This window comes from Nuphar pumila, chromosome 8 (genome assembly GCF_984573655.1).
Source record: "Nuphar pumila chromosome 8, dmNupPumi1.hap1.1, whole genome shotgun sequence".
In the NCBI taxonomy this organism is placed as follows: Eukaryota; Viridiplantae; Streptophyta; class Magnoliopsida; order Nymphaeales; family Nymphaeaceae; genus Nuphar; species Nuphar pumila.
The window spans coordinates 38739170-38756222 of record NC_143256.1 but is presented as its reverse complement, the minus strand read 5'-3'; the positions used below and the strand labels follow the sequence as shown (position 1 = coordinate 38756222).

The 17053-nt window shown below is 37.4% G+C and overlaps 2 non-coding genes across 2 annotated transcripts; both read right to left on the bottom strand.

The window, feature by feature from the left end:
* Positions 1–14785: 14785 nt before the first annotated feature.
* Positions 14786–14876, bottom strand: LOC149829911 (small nucleolar RNA snoR1). The gene has a single exon (XR_016433942.1). It is a non-coding gene; the product is annotated as a small nucleolar RNA snoR1 (small nucleolar RNA).
* Positions 14877–14986: 110 nt separating this feature from the next.
* Positions 14987–15081, bottom strand: LOC149829910 (small nucleolar RNA snoR1). The gene has a single exon (XR_016433945.1). It is a non-coding gene; the product is annotated as a small nucleolar RNA snoR1 (small nucleolar RNA).
* Between the last annotated feature and the right edge of the window lie 1972 nt (positions 15082–17053).

Below are 17053 nucleotides of genomic sequence, written 5' to 3'. Positions count from 1 at the left end.
TTCGTCATTATCTTCATTAATGACATACTGATATACTCAGAAAATGTGGAGGAACACAAAGAACATCTAAAAATTGTTTTAGAAACCCTCCGGACACATCAGTTATATGCCAAGTTCTCGAAATACGAATTTTGGCTTGAAGAAGTCATGTTTCTTGGACATGTAGTCTCGAAGGATGGAGTTTCAGTAGATCCCGCCAAGGTTGAAGCTGTGATGAATTGGTCACAACCAAAGAATGTTAGCGAAATTCGAAGCTTCCTAGGATTAGCCGGCTACTATCGGCGATTCATTCAAGACTTCTCTCGAATCGCTATGCCAATGACAAAGCTTTTACGAAAAGGGGTAAAGTTCGAATGGAATGAGAAGAGTGAAGAAAGTTTTCAACTCCTTAAAGCTAAGCTTACCACAGCTCCGGTGTTAGCCTTACCATCTGGAAGCGGAGGATTCGTGGTGTACACGGATGCTTCTGGTACTGGATTGGGATGTGTACTGATGCAGCACAACAAGGTTATTGCATATGCATTGATGTCTCCTTTAAAATCATTGTAATTTTGAAAAGATTTTTAAATGTAAAACATGTGAAAACCAGACATCAAATAATAAAAACCGGTTCTCACTAGTGGATGAGACCGGGTCGAACTCAGGGAACGGGAATATATCGTATTCAAGTACACAAATCTAAACTATTCTTTATTGCCGAATTATTGAAATATAAAATGTTCAGAAAAGTAAAAACAACTAGCTATTACAACAAATGAATACCCTTCGCAGAGGGCGTAAAGTGCAATATTTACAAACCCAGAATTAAATGCCTAAATTCTAAAATAAAAGAAAAACATCTTCTATTCTTGTACTTCCCGTGTCACGTATTGCTTTAGCTCCACTCCTGTGCGATCCTGCACAAATTAAATGAACACAAGCAGTACAAGAGAAAGAAGTAGAAAATATACTCAACAAAACATACTACTAAGTGCTAAACATTATGAAAGAACTCTAAATGACAAGTAAAATTCTATTAATTTTGAATTATTTCAAGTCAATTACGTAATCTAATTGCAACTTGTTAAATCAAACACATGCTAATGCATAAAATGCTACTAAACTAAATTGCCAAATACTAATGTAAAGATCTAATACTAAACACCTAAGTAACCATATGCTAACTATTTACAACTCACTAAGTTAATGGTAATTACTTCAATTAACTAACACTTAACTAGTTACCTAGCTAACATCTAAAACTACTACTCAAAATAATAGAAACCAGTGAAAATCAGTAAAAACAGTAGTTAACGATTAATCAAACAGTGAATCACATTTATACAATCAACTGAAAACCACACCAGGAATCAATTTTATTTAAGAAGATAGCAACATCAATAGAAATATTAGCTCAGCACTCAAACTGGATCCAAATATCCAGTTTAACCAGCTTAATCGATCCACATCACAACCGATAACCGAATGATCAAATTATTGCCCAAAAACGGATGAGAATCGATCAAATGCAATGATAATCCTTCACACAATCAATTATCAACGATTCACGATTGAATCACAATACACGACCTCACACAGATGAGTTCGGTTCCCACCATTTCAGGGAGCTGAACCACCAGAATTTCCGGCGAATCCTCCTGTTTCACAACATCCGATCGATCTGTGGTTCAGGGAGCTGAGCCACCAGAACTTCCGGCGAATCCTCCATCGGAAATCACAACATCCGATCGATCTGTGGTTCAGAGAGCTGAGCCACCAGAACTTCCGGCGAATCCTCCACCGGAAATCACAACATCTTCCACCGGAAATCACAACATCTTCCACCGGAACTCTCAACATCTTCCACCGGAACTCTCAACAGCTTCAACCGAAAATCTTCAACAGCCGTGAAATGAATTTCACGGCAACTCAAATGAAAGTGCCTCTTTCACATTTTCACGACAAATGTGATGTGAATCCGGCTACATCAGAGGTTTTCAACTATCAATTTAGTAAGCTTTGAAAATAATGATCGCCGGATAAAAAATTTAATGGAAATCGATCCAGATGATCGATCAAGCTTCTGTAGAAATTTGTTGAAATCTGGCCACAGATTTCAGATCAAAGGATCGATGAACTTTAAATCCAATTTCTGGAGTCAATTATCAATATGCTCAAAACACAGCAGAACAAAACATTTTGAAGAAAAAATAAAAAAAAACTAAATTCTGAAACACATGATTAAACAAAATTTAATCTACATTTTTTTTCATTTTGATTTTAAGCAACCGATCGACTACTGTAATGAACAATAGAAAAAAAATTAGGAAAAGAAGATTAGGAGAAGAAGAAGATGATGAAAAAGAAGCTGAAGAAGAGGAAGAAGAAATTGGAAGAAGAAGATCAGAAAAATAAGATTCGGCTGAAGAAGAAGAAATGAAAAAGAATAGGAAGAAGAAAACTCACCGTGAACCAGAAAGGAATTGGAAGGGTTAGAAGAGAGGTTGGAATCCTCTCTCTTGCTTCAGCCGTTGTCGGAAATCTCCACCGAAAAGAGGATGAGAAAAAGAGGAGAAAATAGGGAGAAGGAGAAGAAGAGGTAAGAAGAGGTGGAGAAGAAGGGGAAGAAGAGAGGGCTTAGGCAAAAGAGGGAAGACAAGCCTCTCTTCCCCCTACGTATGATATTTATAATTTTGAACTTTTCTCCATAAGTCCCTCTTTTTTGTAAAATTGCATTTCAAAAACTTCTCTTCAAAAAGTTATTTACAAAACAACTCAAAATGACTATGTTTTAGAAAATACAAAACTAAGTCTATTTTAACTCTAATTTTTTTATGATTTTCAAAAACTAAACTACTACAATTATGTCAAACACTAAAATAGGCATTAAAATGTAAAATAAAACTATTTTTCATGCATTTTCTATTTTTAAATCATTTTAGCACATTTACTCGAAACTAACATAAAATTGGGTTTTTAAATCATTTTCTCATGAAATCATGCATATTTTTATATGAAAAATCCCTAAAATATATGCATGATCATGCATCATGACAACTGAAGATTCATGAGAGGAACTACCCCACTCACGACCTAGAGTTGGCGGCCGTGGTTTTTGCTTTAAAGGTTTGGAGACATTATCTATACGGAGAGCAATTTAAAGTTTTCACTGATCATAAAAGTTTGAAGTACCTGTTTTCTCAGAAGGAACTCAATATGCTACAAAGAAGGTGGCTCGAGTTTATCAAGGACTACGAGTTTACAATCTTGTACCATCCTAGAAAGGCAAATGTTGTTGCGGATGCCCTTAGTCGCAAGGCTGGGGGAAATCTATCTAGCCTGATAAGTCTTGGATGGAAGATGATTTCTGAGTTCACAGAATGGAGGCCTTTCTCCGAAAATCAAGGCATACTTAGGCTGTCTGGCCTGACAGTACGATCAGAACTGTGAGAGCAGATCATGGTTAAGCAAAAAGAAGATTCGCAGTATGGGAAGATGGAGGTCTTGGCACTGCAAGAAGACACTGCTTTCCAGCGCAAAAAGGATGGAAGTATACGGTTTAAGGATCGACTATAGGTGTCGAGCGACCCAGAGACCAGAGAAGAGTTATTGGCAGAGGCACATAAGAGCAAGTATACCATTCACTCGGGCAGTACCAAGATGTTCAAAGATCTTCAATACAGGTACTGGTGGAAGGGTATGAAGCGCGATGTTGCAAGGTAACCAATTCACGAGAAAAATTTATGTGTTCTAATTAGGTTGTTCTTTCTATGATATAAGATCAGAATTATGTTAATTTTTGCTATCATTCTAGATACGTCGCAAAGTGTTTGACATGTCAACAAATCAAAATCGAGCATCAAAGGCCAGGAGGAACGATGCAGCTGATGGAAATTCCTCAATGAAAATGGGAACATATCACAATGGATTTTGTGATGGGGCTACCACGAACCCGAAAGAACCATGACTCTATTTGGGTAGTGGTTGATCGACTCACTAAGTCAGCACATTTCCTACTGATGAGGAAGAGTCAGTCACTTGAGAGTTTCACCGACCTGTATATCCAGGAGATAGTACGACTACATGGGGTGCCAGTCTCGATCATATCCGACAAAGACCCTCAGTTTACCTCACGACTGTGGGGGCAGTTACAAAAGGCATTGGGAACTAAGTTGAAGTTCAGCCTGTATGCTGGATTGAAAAGGAGAATGGGATGCTCACGTGGTACTAGCAGAATTCGCCTACAATAATAGCTACCATGCGAGTATTGGCATGGCTCCCTTCGAAGCACTGTATGGGCGGCCTTGTAGGTCACCAGTATATTGGGATGAAGTGGGCGAAAGAACAGTTGAGTCGCCAATGATACTTCAGCATTACACAGAGCAAATACAGAAGATACGAGATCGACTTAGAGCAGCACAGAGTCGACAGAAAAGCTATGTGGATCAGAGACGCAGAGAGCTTAGTTTCAAAGTGGGAGATGCAGTGTTTGTCAAGGTATCGCCGACCAAGAGCGTTTTCAGATTCGGAAAGAAGGGAAAGTTGAGTCCTAGATATGTCGGACCTTTTCCGATATTGGAACGAATTGGCGAAACTGCTTATCGAGTTGAGTTACCATCTCAACTTGCCAAGATTCATAATGTATTTCACGTATCAAGGTTGAGAAAATACATTCAAGATCCATCACACGTGATTGAGTTCAAGGACATCAGTGTGCAAGAAGATCTGACCGTAGAAGAGAGACCGATTGAAATCATGGATCGCAGTGAGCGGGTGATACGAAATAAGATCATCCCATTAGTCAAAGTGAGATGGAGACATCATGGCTTAGAAGAATGCACGTGGGAACTGGAAGCAACAATGAAGGACAAATACCCACAATTGTTTGATTGATATGTATTACAAATTTCGCGGACGAAATTTCTTTTTAGAGGGGAAGGATGTAAAACCCGTGAAATTTATGAAATTCTAAATGAATTAAAGAGAGCAGTTATGTGAAATAGTAAGATTTTAAGTTAGGCAGTACAATTTTTATGACTTGTGGTTTCTAGAACGAAACCGATAACAAACTCTCACAAGTGGTTTTGGATCTGAATCTTGGCAAGATCCGATGATCCGACCCGACTCACAGGGCCCAATGGGAAAATCCAATGGTTTTGGGATAACAAAGTGAGATCCAAATCACATTTAAGACAAGAGAATGCAAGTTTAGAACAAACGGGTGAAAAATCAATGTGAAAACGGAAGAATCCATCAACAAGGAAAAACGTCCCATCGTGACATAAAGAGAATTTTCTGCAAAAGTAAACACCAAGTGATGGTGTGGTGTAGTGGTAGGACGCACGACCGTGTGGATCCACAACCCGAGCTCAAAAACTTGGAGCGCCCACGTAGAAGTGAAAAACCTTGCTTTTCATGAAATTCAGAACGAAACTGAAAGGGTTAAATACAATTTAATCCACACACTTTGCAACGAAAAACAATGTAGCACAACTGGTGGGGCTCGTTACCCCTTAGGTTGAAGACCCAGGTTCAAAACCCCCTGTGCACAAATTATTATTTTTGTTTTCACAAGAAAGTGATGATTTCTACCTTGGTGAAAAGGGTAAAAACGTGGGATTAAGTTAAGCCTAAATTTTTGGCTTTTTCATCTCACTCTACCAAGGATTGAGGAGAATCTCATGGGACATGGAAGAGGGGTACCCATAAAACAAATAGTGAGAGAAGTTAAAGAAAATCATGCCAAAGAGACACTACAACAAAGCAGTAGATTAGCGACGACCACATTCCGTCGCTAATCCGTCGCTAACATGGTTAGCGACGGATTAGCGACAACGAGGCGACACTATGCTTACGTCGCGAATATTTCGACGCTAACTGGCGACGGAATTATTCCGTCGCCAGGTCCGTCGCTAATTGCGACGGAATAACGAGCGCTATATTTCGTCGCCAATCCGCCGGTACTAAACGGCGACCACGGCTTGGCGACAGATTTACTTCCGTCGCTAGATTAATATGAATAGCGACGGATGGTTCCGTCACTAATCCGTCGCAAACACGAAAAAAAATAAAAAAAATTTATTTGAAAATTAAATACCGAGAACTGTACAATTTCTATTTTCTGTACAATTTATATTTCCTGTAAATAAAAAACAAACCACACAAAAAAATTCATATAACAAGAATCTACAACAATTAATCGTTCCACCTTAAAATTAAGAAGTTTAATTATTTACAATTCAACAATTACAATTAGGAAAAATAAAAAAAATAGAACTTCTTCAACACAGTCCTCTAATTATCGCCAAGATTTTGTGCGTCTTCTTGTTCATTGTCTTTATCTGTCCCTTCAGCTCCACTACCCTGATTATCGCTAGCAGCCTACACAAGAAAAGAACAGTCAGTATTGATAAACAAAATATAATGAAATAAATTACACACTATATGTGATTCTATCATGTGCTCATGTGTGATCTAAGGCAATAAAAAAACTCTATATGTGATTCTATCATGCTCATATGTGCTCTAAGGCAGACAAAAAGTTATATATATATATATATATATATATATATATATATATATATATATATATATATATATATATATATATATATATATATATATATATATATATATGTGATTCTATCATGCTCATATGTGTGCTAAGGCAGTCAAAAAAATGAATATGTGATTATAGCATGTTCATATGTGTTCTAAGGCATCTAAAAAAACTCTATATGTGATTCTACCATGCTCAGATGTGCTTTAAGGCAGGCAAAAAACTATATATGTGATTCGATCATGCTCGTATGTGTGCTAAGGCAGTAAAAAAATTGAATATGTGAATATAGCATGCTCATATGTGCTCTAAGGCAGGCAAAGCCAAAAATTTTATATGTGATTCTATCATAAATGATATATAACATGTTCATATGTGTTCTAAGGCAGTAAAAAAACTCTATATGTTATTATAGCATGCTCATATGTGTGCTAAGGCAGTCAAAAAACTGAATATGTGATTATAATATGCTCATATGTGTTCTTAGGCAGTCAAAAAACTGAATATGTGATTATAGCATGCTCATATGTGTTCTAATGCAGTCAAAAAAACTTTATATGTGATTCTATCATGCTCATATGTGCTCTAAGGCAGACAAAAAGTTATATATATATATATATATATATATGATTCTATCATGCTCATATGTGTGCTAAGGCAGTCAAAAAATTGAATATGTGATTATAGCATGTTCATATGTGTTCTAAGGCATCTAGAAAAACTCTATATGTGATTCTACCAAGCTCAGATGTGCTTTAAGGCAGGCAAAAAACTATATATGTGATTCGATCATGCTGGTATGTGTGCTAAGGCAGTCAAAAAATTGAATATGTGAATATAGCATGCTCATATGTGCTCTAAGGCAGGCAAAGCAAAAAAATTTATATGTGATTCTATCATAAATGATATATAGCATGTTCATATGTGTTCTAAGGCAGTAAAAAAACTCTATATGTTATTATAGCATGCTCATATGTGTGCTAAGGCAGTCAAAAAACTGAATATGTGATTATAATATGCTCATATGTGTTCTTAGGCAGTCAAAAAACTGAATATGTGATTATAGCATGCTCATATGTGTTCTAATGCAGTCAAAAAAACTTTATATGTGATTCCATCATGCTCATATGTGCTCTAATGCAGTCAAAAAAACTTTATATGTGATTCTATCATGCTCATATGTGCTCTAAGGCAGACAAAAAAACTTTATATGTGATTATAGCATGCTCATATGTGCTCTAATGCAATAAAAAAACTCTATATGTTATTCTAGCATGCTCATATGTGCTCTAAGGCAGTCAAAAAACTGAATATGTGATTATACCTGAGAGGGACCTGGAATCGAAGATCCCCTATCCTGAACAGCGGCCTTGATCTCATTTCGGAGAAAGGGGGCGACGGTGTATTGAAAGTAGTTATTCAGTGATTCATTAATGATCTGGCGTACATCATCACCGGAAAGAATAGTCGGCTGCTTGGAGCTTATGTCGGCGCAAGAAGTCGGTGAGCCGTAACTGGAAGAACCAATAACTGGTGAAGTGTTCATATTACTCCCAAACCCGAACACGCGACCTTTTTTGGGTTCACCTGCTGCAGTCACCCATGCTGTAGGATCAAATGATGGATGCTGAGTAGCATCATCGCCATATCGCTCTACCATCTGTTGCTTATATGCCTCCTACAAAATAATGTTTAAAGTATTCATTAATAATTAATGATAACATTATGATAACTTGCATATATATTGCAATGATTATTAATAGAATTAATACATACCGTTGTCGTTCTCGCCTTCTCTGATACGAAGACTCCCGTGGTCTTCCATTTATGTGTTTCTACAAACACATCCTTATATGGTACACTGCCTCCTTTTTCTGCTTCCTGCGAAGTTAAATGACAAAAGATTTAGTACACAAGTTTGCAACAATACTTATAAAATTAATATTATATATTGATGAGTTACCATTTTCTTTAGGTGGCTCTCAAATGTCTTAGATCCACCTGTGTGTAGATGGGCTTCGGGCATCTTCGATCGATTTTGTGCAGCCTTCGCAGAGCGATTTCTAAATGCATCTCCCGCCCACTTATCGCACATTTCATCCCAGTAATCTCTCCTGATAGTAATAGGACCATGGCCCTTCCACAGTAATGGATCATCTACTACGCCAGATGCTTTTTTTGTTGCAGTCTTCATAGTGTGCAGCATGTCTGCAAATCGATTGGCAGCCACCTTCTGCCATACCTTCCTTGCATCATTTTCTTTCACCGTAATTGCGAAGCGATTCGAAGCCTACAAATATTTTCAGAAAGTTAGTAGACATTGCTTAAATAAATTAAATATGAAACACATTAACTATGAGGAACAACTGTATACCATGAATGAGGACCACAATCTGTCTAACACCTCCTTTGGGTACTCTTTCCATTGAGCAACTGGTCCTGGTAGATGTTGAAGAAGTGAATTCCTAATCTCCCGTACTACTTCTTGTGGCTCAAACCTCGTGCTGCACATGAATTGTTACACAGTAAATATCAATATAAAATATTTAAAAGATATGCAATAATTGAAAACAAAATACTTACGATCGATTATCGATATACACTATTCGAATGAGTCTTCTTGTGCCAGCCTGAGAAGACCCTGTTTCCTATGTTGGCTGTTGACTTGTGTGATCAACTGGTGTAGGTGGGTCGTGTACAGGCGCAACATCATCTGTAAAAAAATACATTAAAAATTCTCAGAATGTGCATTTGAACTAATCAAGCATCTAATTAGTTATATGATATACCTATCACAGGAGCCCGTGAAGATGAAGGTTGAGCCTGGCTACTACTGGATGAGCGACCACTATAACCTCCACGAACCATATTCTAACAAATAACATATGTCATACAATACATTCAAATAATTCACATCAAGTATTACAATGCATTCATGTCATTCACATCAAGCATTGCAATGCATTTAAATAATTCAAATCATTGACATCAAGTATTGCACTAATTCAAATCATTCGTTAATTGCATAAATTATAATACATTCAGATAATTGAAATCATTCACATCAAGTATTACAATGCATTCGAATCATTCGTATCAAGTATTAATATACATTCAAATAAAATTTTTAATCATTCACACCAAGTATTGCAATACAACTCACATCAAGTATTACAATGCATTTAAATAGAGGTTTGTAGTATAAGATTTTGCTCACTAGCTTGAGAATTCTTCCTCGTCACTAGTTTGACTTTCTTCTTCTTCTTCTTCTTCATTGTTTGCCCATCCACTTGGTACATCATTTGGATCACATTCCTCTATGAATGTTTCATCGGCCAATGGAGATATGACATGCATATCATGCGCAACATCGTGACCATAAGCGAAGTCATAGACATCATCTGATTGATAGTAATCACTGTCTTCAGCTAACTCATCTTCCTGTAACTGATCATACTCGGGGTATAGTTTGGATTTCACCTTGCAAACTGCCCACCATTCATTTCTATCTGACTTTTTTATACTCGGATATGAAGTATAATAAACTTGTTGAGCTTGCGAGGCTAATATGAATGGTTCATATGTTCCAAACCTGGATTTATGATTCACCTCCACAATGCCTGAAGCTTTGTCGAGTCTTGTTGCAGTTGGATCAAACCAATGACACTTGAATATCGTAACCCTGTTATTCATGCCTAAGTAAGTCACCTCTATTATTTCCTCTATAACACCGTAGTAATCATGTTCATTTTCACCGTAGCTGCTACCCTTGACACACACGCCACTATTTATCATTGATTTGTTTATACCGTAGTCTTTTGTATGGAATCGATAACCATTTACGATATACCCGTTGTAGCATTGCACAACTTTGGTCGGACCATTTTGTAAATCACATATTCCTTGATCTTTAACATCACCATGGCGAACCTACGCACAGACATAAACAATTATTGTGATCACGATAAATTAAGTAACTTAGTGTTGTTTATAAGTACAAAATTTATGTTAGCTTCTTTACCAACTGTTTCAACCACTCCACAAACTTAGTTTCACATTCTTTTTGTACTTCTGCATCAGTGAGATGTGAAACTTCGCTTTGCAATTCCAGATCAAATCGTCTGCAAACCACAAATACTTATATTACCGAGCCATGTATCCACATATAGAACATAAAAGGATTTATAATTGAGTTGCATATACATATACTTACTCGATGTATGGGTCGATCGCTGAGCAATTAAAAAGAATATAGATGTGTGCTGCATCTTACTCTCGATCTGTCAATAGCCTTGATCGGCAACTACCAAATGCATGCCCAAGTGGTTGAAATATCGACAGCTTGTCAGCTACAATTACTTGTTCTCCATCATCGTTACGGGGCGAGCATGTGTAACGTGTTGGAATATGAGGTTCGAAGTACATAGATGAGAAATTTGAAATCTCTTCTAAAGTGTACGCCTCACAAATAGAGCCTTCTACTCTTGCTTTATTACGAACATTTTTTTTTAGGTCGAACATGCATCTGACAAGAATATACATTTCAAATTTTAAATATCTGTCATTAAAGAGACAAATATAAAAAAACATATACCTTTCAAATGGGTACATCCATCGATATTGTACAGGGCCACCAACCCTTAGTTCATATGGCAGATGTATGATCAAATGTTCCATAACATCGAAAAATGCTGGCGGAAATATCTTTTCTAACAGACAAACAGTGGTGATGACAGAGTCCTCGAGATTCTTTACATCTGATACAACGACCTCCGATGCGCACAATGTTCTGAAAAATCCGCTCAACTCAGACAATACCCCCCATATAGGTTTGTCTAACATATCATGGAATGCTAGGGGTATCAATCGTTGCATAAAGATATGACAATCATGGCTCTTCAACCCATATAACTGTCCATCGTCAATCTTCGCAGCCCGAGCAATGTTAGAGACATATCCATCTAGAAATCTCAGTTGTCTCAACCATTGACATACATGTTTTATTTGATCAGGTCCGAGCACGTACTTCTCCTTTGGTTTCAGTACTTTGCCATTATACTCTTTGAGTTCCAATTCTGGTCTTTTACATATTAATTTTAAATCCATACGGGCCTTCGGATTATCCTTCGTTTTTCCTTTAATATTCATTACTGTATTGAACACATTATCAAACACATTTTTCTCTACATGCATCACATCCAAATTATGTCGTATCAATAGGGTCGGCCAATATGGTAGTTCCCAAAAAATAGATTTTTTCGTCCAATTGTGATCCTTCCCAAATCCACAGAAGGGTGTAGGACTGCGGGCATCTGTTAATACATCTGGAAAGTATCGCAATCTTCTTAGAATCTCTATGCCGGACAATCTTGAGGATGGACCTTCCGTTTCAGTTGTGTCTGCTTTAAATGCATTCTTTTGACGTCGAAACGGATGATCGCTGGGTAGAAATCGACGATGGCAATCAAACCAGCAAGGCTTCCTTCCATGCCTCAATCTAAAAGCTTTGGAATCCTCCATGCAGTACGGACAAGCCAACCTCCCATGTGTGCTCCAACCAGATAACATACCATATGCAGGGAAGTCACTGATTGTCCATAGAACAACGGCCTTCATGTTGAAATTTTGTTTTTTGTGGGCATCATACGTGGTAACACCGTCATCCCACAGTACTTTTAATTCATCAATCAATGGCCTTAAATATACATCAAGATTTTGGCCAGGTGAGGTCGGACCAGGGATCAACAGAGACAAGAAAAGATTTGGACATTTCATACACAAGCTTGGTGGAAGGTTGTATGGAGTTACAAATACTGGCCAGCATGAGTATGGAGTTGATCTACCCCTAAATGGATTAAATCCATCTGTACATAGACCGAGTCTAATATTTCGCACTTCCATTGCGAAGTTCTAATGAGTACGATCAAAGTGCTTCCAAGCTTCAGCGTCAATAGGATGCGTGATCTTGTTTTCATCGTGTCGAACTTTATTTGCATGCCATCTCATGTGTTTAGCTGTCCTTGAAGACATATACAATCGCTGCAATCTAGGAGTGATAGGAAAGTAGCGGAGCGACTTGTATGAAACTTCCTTTGATCTCGTGCTACCATTGTCTCTTGTCTTTGGCTTGAACCGAGGATGCCCACATGACGGGCATGATATGTCATTTTCCTGCTCCTTGAAATACAACATGCAGTGATTTGGACAAACATCAATCTTTTTGTAACCCATACCTAGAGCGTTGACCATAACTTTCGCACGATAGAAATTTTGTGGCAATTTCTCATCTTTAGGCAACATACTCTTCACAATCATGCACAAACGGTCAAAACATGATTGACTCAAATTATACTCGGACTTCAAATTCATTAGTTGAAGAACTGCAGACAAGATAGTGTGACTCTCACAACCGTTCCAAAGTGGCTCATCAGCATCTCTAAGTAAATCATAAAATCTACTAGCTGCATCGTTTGGTGATTCTTCATCTACGGCAGTTCTTACATCACTAGAACTCATAGCAGAACCCAGTTCTGTTCCTGCGGCATCAAATATCAAATTCGTATATGGATTATCGTGCACCACATTCACCCGTGCATCAAAATCATTTCTAAATTCTTCTCCATGAAACGTCCAGTTCTGATAATCACTCACAAAACCCTTCCTGTATAGGTGATGTCTAACGCCATGAGGTTCTACAAATCGATTATTCTTACAAATCTTGCAGGGACACCTAATCCGACTTGTGGGATCTACCGTACTGACACTTGCCGTTGCAAATTCAATAAAACTGTCAACACCATCCATATATTCATGCGATAACTCATTGTCCACTATCCTACGGTACATCCATTCACGGTTTGCAGTCATTTTGTCGTATGATGTTACAAATAGTATCCTAACCAGTTAAAAGAGAACCATCAGAATGCTATGATGAAGAAAATATCAAATTTATCATGCAATATATGATGTCATACAATCACAAGAATTATGATGCATGCATTGATAACTTAATATTTTCATGTGCAAACTATTCATGACACGATACATTCATTTGAAGCATGCTTTCAGTATACAATTTCACATGGAAGACATAATCAAATTGAAAGTAACTACATGTAAGCATGGATACAATCACATCAAACATTGCAATACATCGAAATAATTCATATCAAACAAATGTTAAACATGTACCTGCAGCAAACACACTTCAATATCCCACTAACTACTACCATGCATAGCATGGACTCCGTACTCCAAAAATAAGAACACTTCCATATTCATACATTAAAATCAAGCTCAGCATGATCTCCGAACTCCAACAAAGCAGTCCTAGATATCAACAACTAAGTGAGTGTGTGAACAATAAAGTGTTACATTCAATAAATTAAATAACATGTGATGCGCTTGCATCACTTACTCACCACGGGTATTTACCCGATTTGCATTGTTTTTGTCACTTACTTACCATGGGTGGCGAGGCACAAGCGAGTTCCGTTGAGAAATCTGCAAAAAACACTGTGTTAAAATGAATATTGAAGCTAATTAGGGAAACACAAACACTTATGCAATGCAAAAAATAACTAAACTGTTGATGATATATCTAATGATGAAATGCGATGAAATAAAGTGTGCAAGTAATGTACTGCAATGAATACTGAAGCTAATTAGGGAAACACAAACACTTATGCAAAGGAAGCAAAAAGACTAAACAAAGAAAAATAGAACAAAGAAAAAATAGGAAATGGATCATAAATTGTTTATCTCTGCTCAACGGACGATCTATAGAAGATCATTCTTATACAAGAGGTGACAAAACAAAAATTTCATAAACCAGTATAGAGAAATACTAAACAACCACTTGCCTAACAGATTATAAAAAAGAGAGACACACTAAGAAACCATTTGCAAAATATACAATAAACTAAACCACAACCAATTAAAATGGGATAATGATATACTCTCTTTAGGATTTCTCTGTTCCCATTTTCTCAATCAAAATCTTTTAAAACTCATATTTTTCTATCATGCCCTTTGTTTCCCCAATCATTAAAAGAAATAAAGGGAAAGGAAAATTAAACTGAATAGAAGGAAAATAATGACAAAAATCCTTTTCTTCACACAAACATGGCACAAGATGTTACATCTTCCCATCCAACAAACATTAGCCCAAACAAATATTCCAAATAATAACACTTGGAAAAAAAACTGGTAATTCGGTTAAAACCTCAAAAAGATTATAGAAAATAAGTCAGATAGTCGCTTGCATGTGCTCAAGGAACAACTTCAAGAGATAGTTTTCATACAAGAGGTGTCAGAAGAAGAAATAATCATCATGGACATAACATAAATAAATAAAAAAATATAGAAAAATAGCGGGAGATAATGTAAGAAAGATGTCACATGAAAACCATAAAACAAAATGCAAAAAATAACAGAAATGGAGGAAATCGCTCAGAACACTTTGCTTATCTCTGCTCAAAGAACAAGCTTTGAAAGTTGTTCTCGTACAAGAGGTGTCAGAAGAAGCATTGAACATCATGGAAAAAATGAAAAAGAAGACATAATCATAAAAAGATAGTTTCGGAGGAAGCAAAAATGCAGATGAGGAATAGGAGGAAGAAGAAGAAGAAGAAGAAGAAGAAGAAGAAAATGCAGATGCAAATGATTACCTGCGCGTCGCCGGGCGGTGGCGGGAGGCTGACGGGGAGCGGTGGACGGCTGGCGAGCGGCGGCTGGCGAGCGGTGGACGGCTGGCGAGCGGTGGACGGGGAGCGGCGGCGGCCGGGCAGTGGCGAGAGCCGACGGGCGGCGGGCGGGAGCAAGACAGCGAAACAGGAAAAAGAGAAAGAGGGATGGGATTAGGGATTTACGCAACATTTAGCGACGGCTTAGCGACAGAATAATTCCGTCGTTAAGCCGTCGTAAATCAAAATACCAAAAAAGCGACGAAATATATTCTGTCGCTACGTCGTCGCTAATTAGCGACGGATTAGCGACGACAGAGTTCCCTCTCTAAATCCATCGCTAAAATGGTGTTCTTGTAATAAGAATTAGCGACAAAAAATTGCAGTCGCTAATTTGTCGCTAAGTAGCGACAGATTAGCGATAAAAGTTGTTTCCTCGCTAATCCGTCACGAATTAGCGACAGATTGTATCTCTAGCTAATCTGTCGCTAATTAGCGACGGAAAAAATCCGTCACAAATTTCCGTCGCTAATTAACAATTTTCTTGTAGTGAGAGGAGGGGGCATTGTTGGAAATAGACATCACCCACCAAAAACATGAGATTAGGGTGAAGATTTAATGCTTTGAAAATTAAGTAACTTCCCCTAAATAGAGGAGTTAAATGAGAATTTTTTGGTAAGGAGTTACACTAGACGTATCTTTCTCTCTCTCTCTCTCTCTCTCTCTCTCTCTCAATGTTTCACCTTCTTCCTCCTCTCCCATCGTGAGGGTCGACCCCATTGCTAGTCATGTGGACCATCTTTGCTGGAAGTGTGGACTCCATTGTCGAAGTGTGTGCTGCTCCGACGAAGGTACGAAGTTGCAGCCTTGCCGTCGTGAGACTCCAAAGAGGTAAGGAGCATTGCTTTTTGTATGTAAGTGGTTGATTGTTATCATCACAAAATTTTTAACTTTTTGCGAGTCAAACTGACCTTTGAAAAGTTTTTGAAAATAACTCGCCTCCGTTTTAAAATGCGGGAAAATTCCGTAGAATGGGACTCGCCTATCGGTACGAGGTTCGACCGTTCCTGCCACCTTTAACAGGGGTAATCGAACCAAGGATCAATCTACTGCTTTGCTCTATTCAACTTATCTAAATCATATTCTAATTTCTAAATGCACATAGAATCAGGCATGTGTTATGAATTTTCTGAAAATGCATATTTGAAAACATGATGTTTGCTTTGAATAACTGAAACACTTAGAATAGATATCACATGGAAAATCATGAATTGGGATTTGAAATGTACTTCTGAGAAAAGTAAAAATCGATTTCTGAAGAAATGTAAGGATTTTGTGAAAATCGATTTTGAGAAATATGAAATAACTTTGAAAAACTTGATTTCTTTGAATTCAAACTTTGAAATTGAAAATATAACTTAGAAAATCGAATTTGGAACTTGGGAAATACTTGAAATATCATTGGCAAATCAATATTTTGAGAAAATCGATTTTTGAATAAGACTTAGAGGATTTTGAGAAAATGAACTTCTTTGAATTGAGGTTTGAATTGGAATTGGCAAATGCATGAAATGAATGAATATGGATTTGAGTAATTGAGAAATACTTTTTGTATTTTTGAGAAATGCGGTACATTTTGGAAGTTAGCCTAAGAGTGTAGGCTGAATGTGGCTAATGTGAAGATCATAAATCTGGGTATCATTCATATTCTGACTATGGCCATAAATACGAATTCCACCAAGTTTATAAACTTCATAAAAGCTAGTGTATGTGCCATTTGAGTAGACCATAGTGAATTCGTAAAATGTGCATGAATGATACATTCATCAGA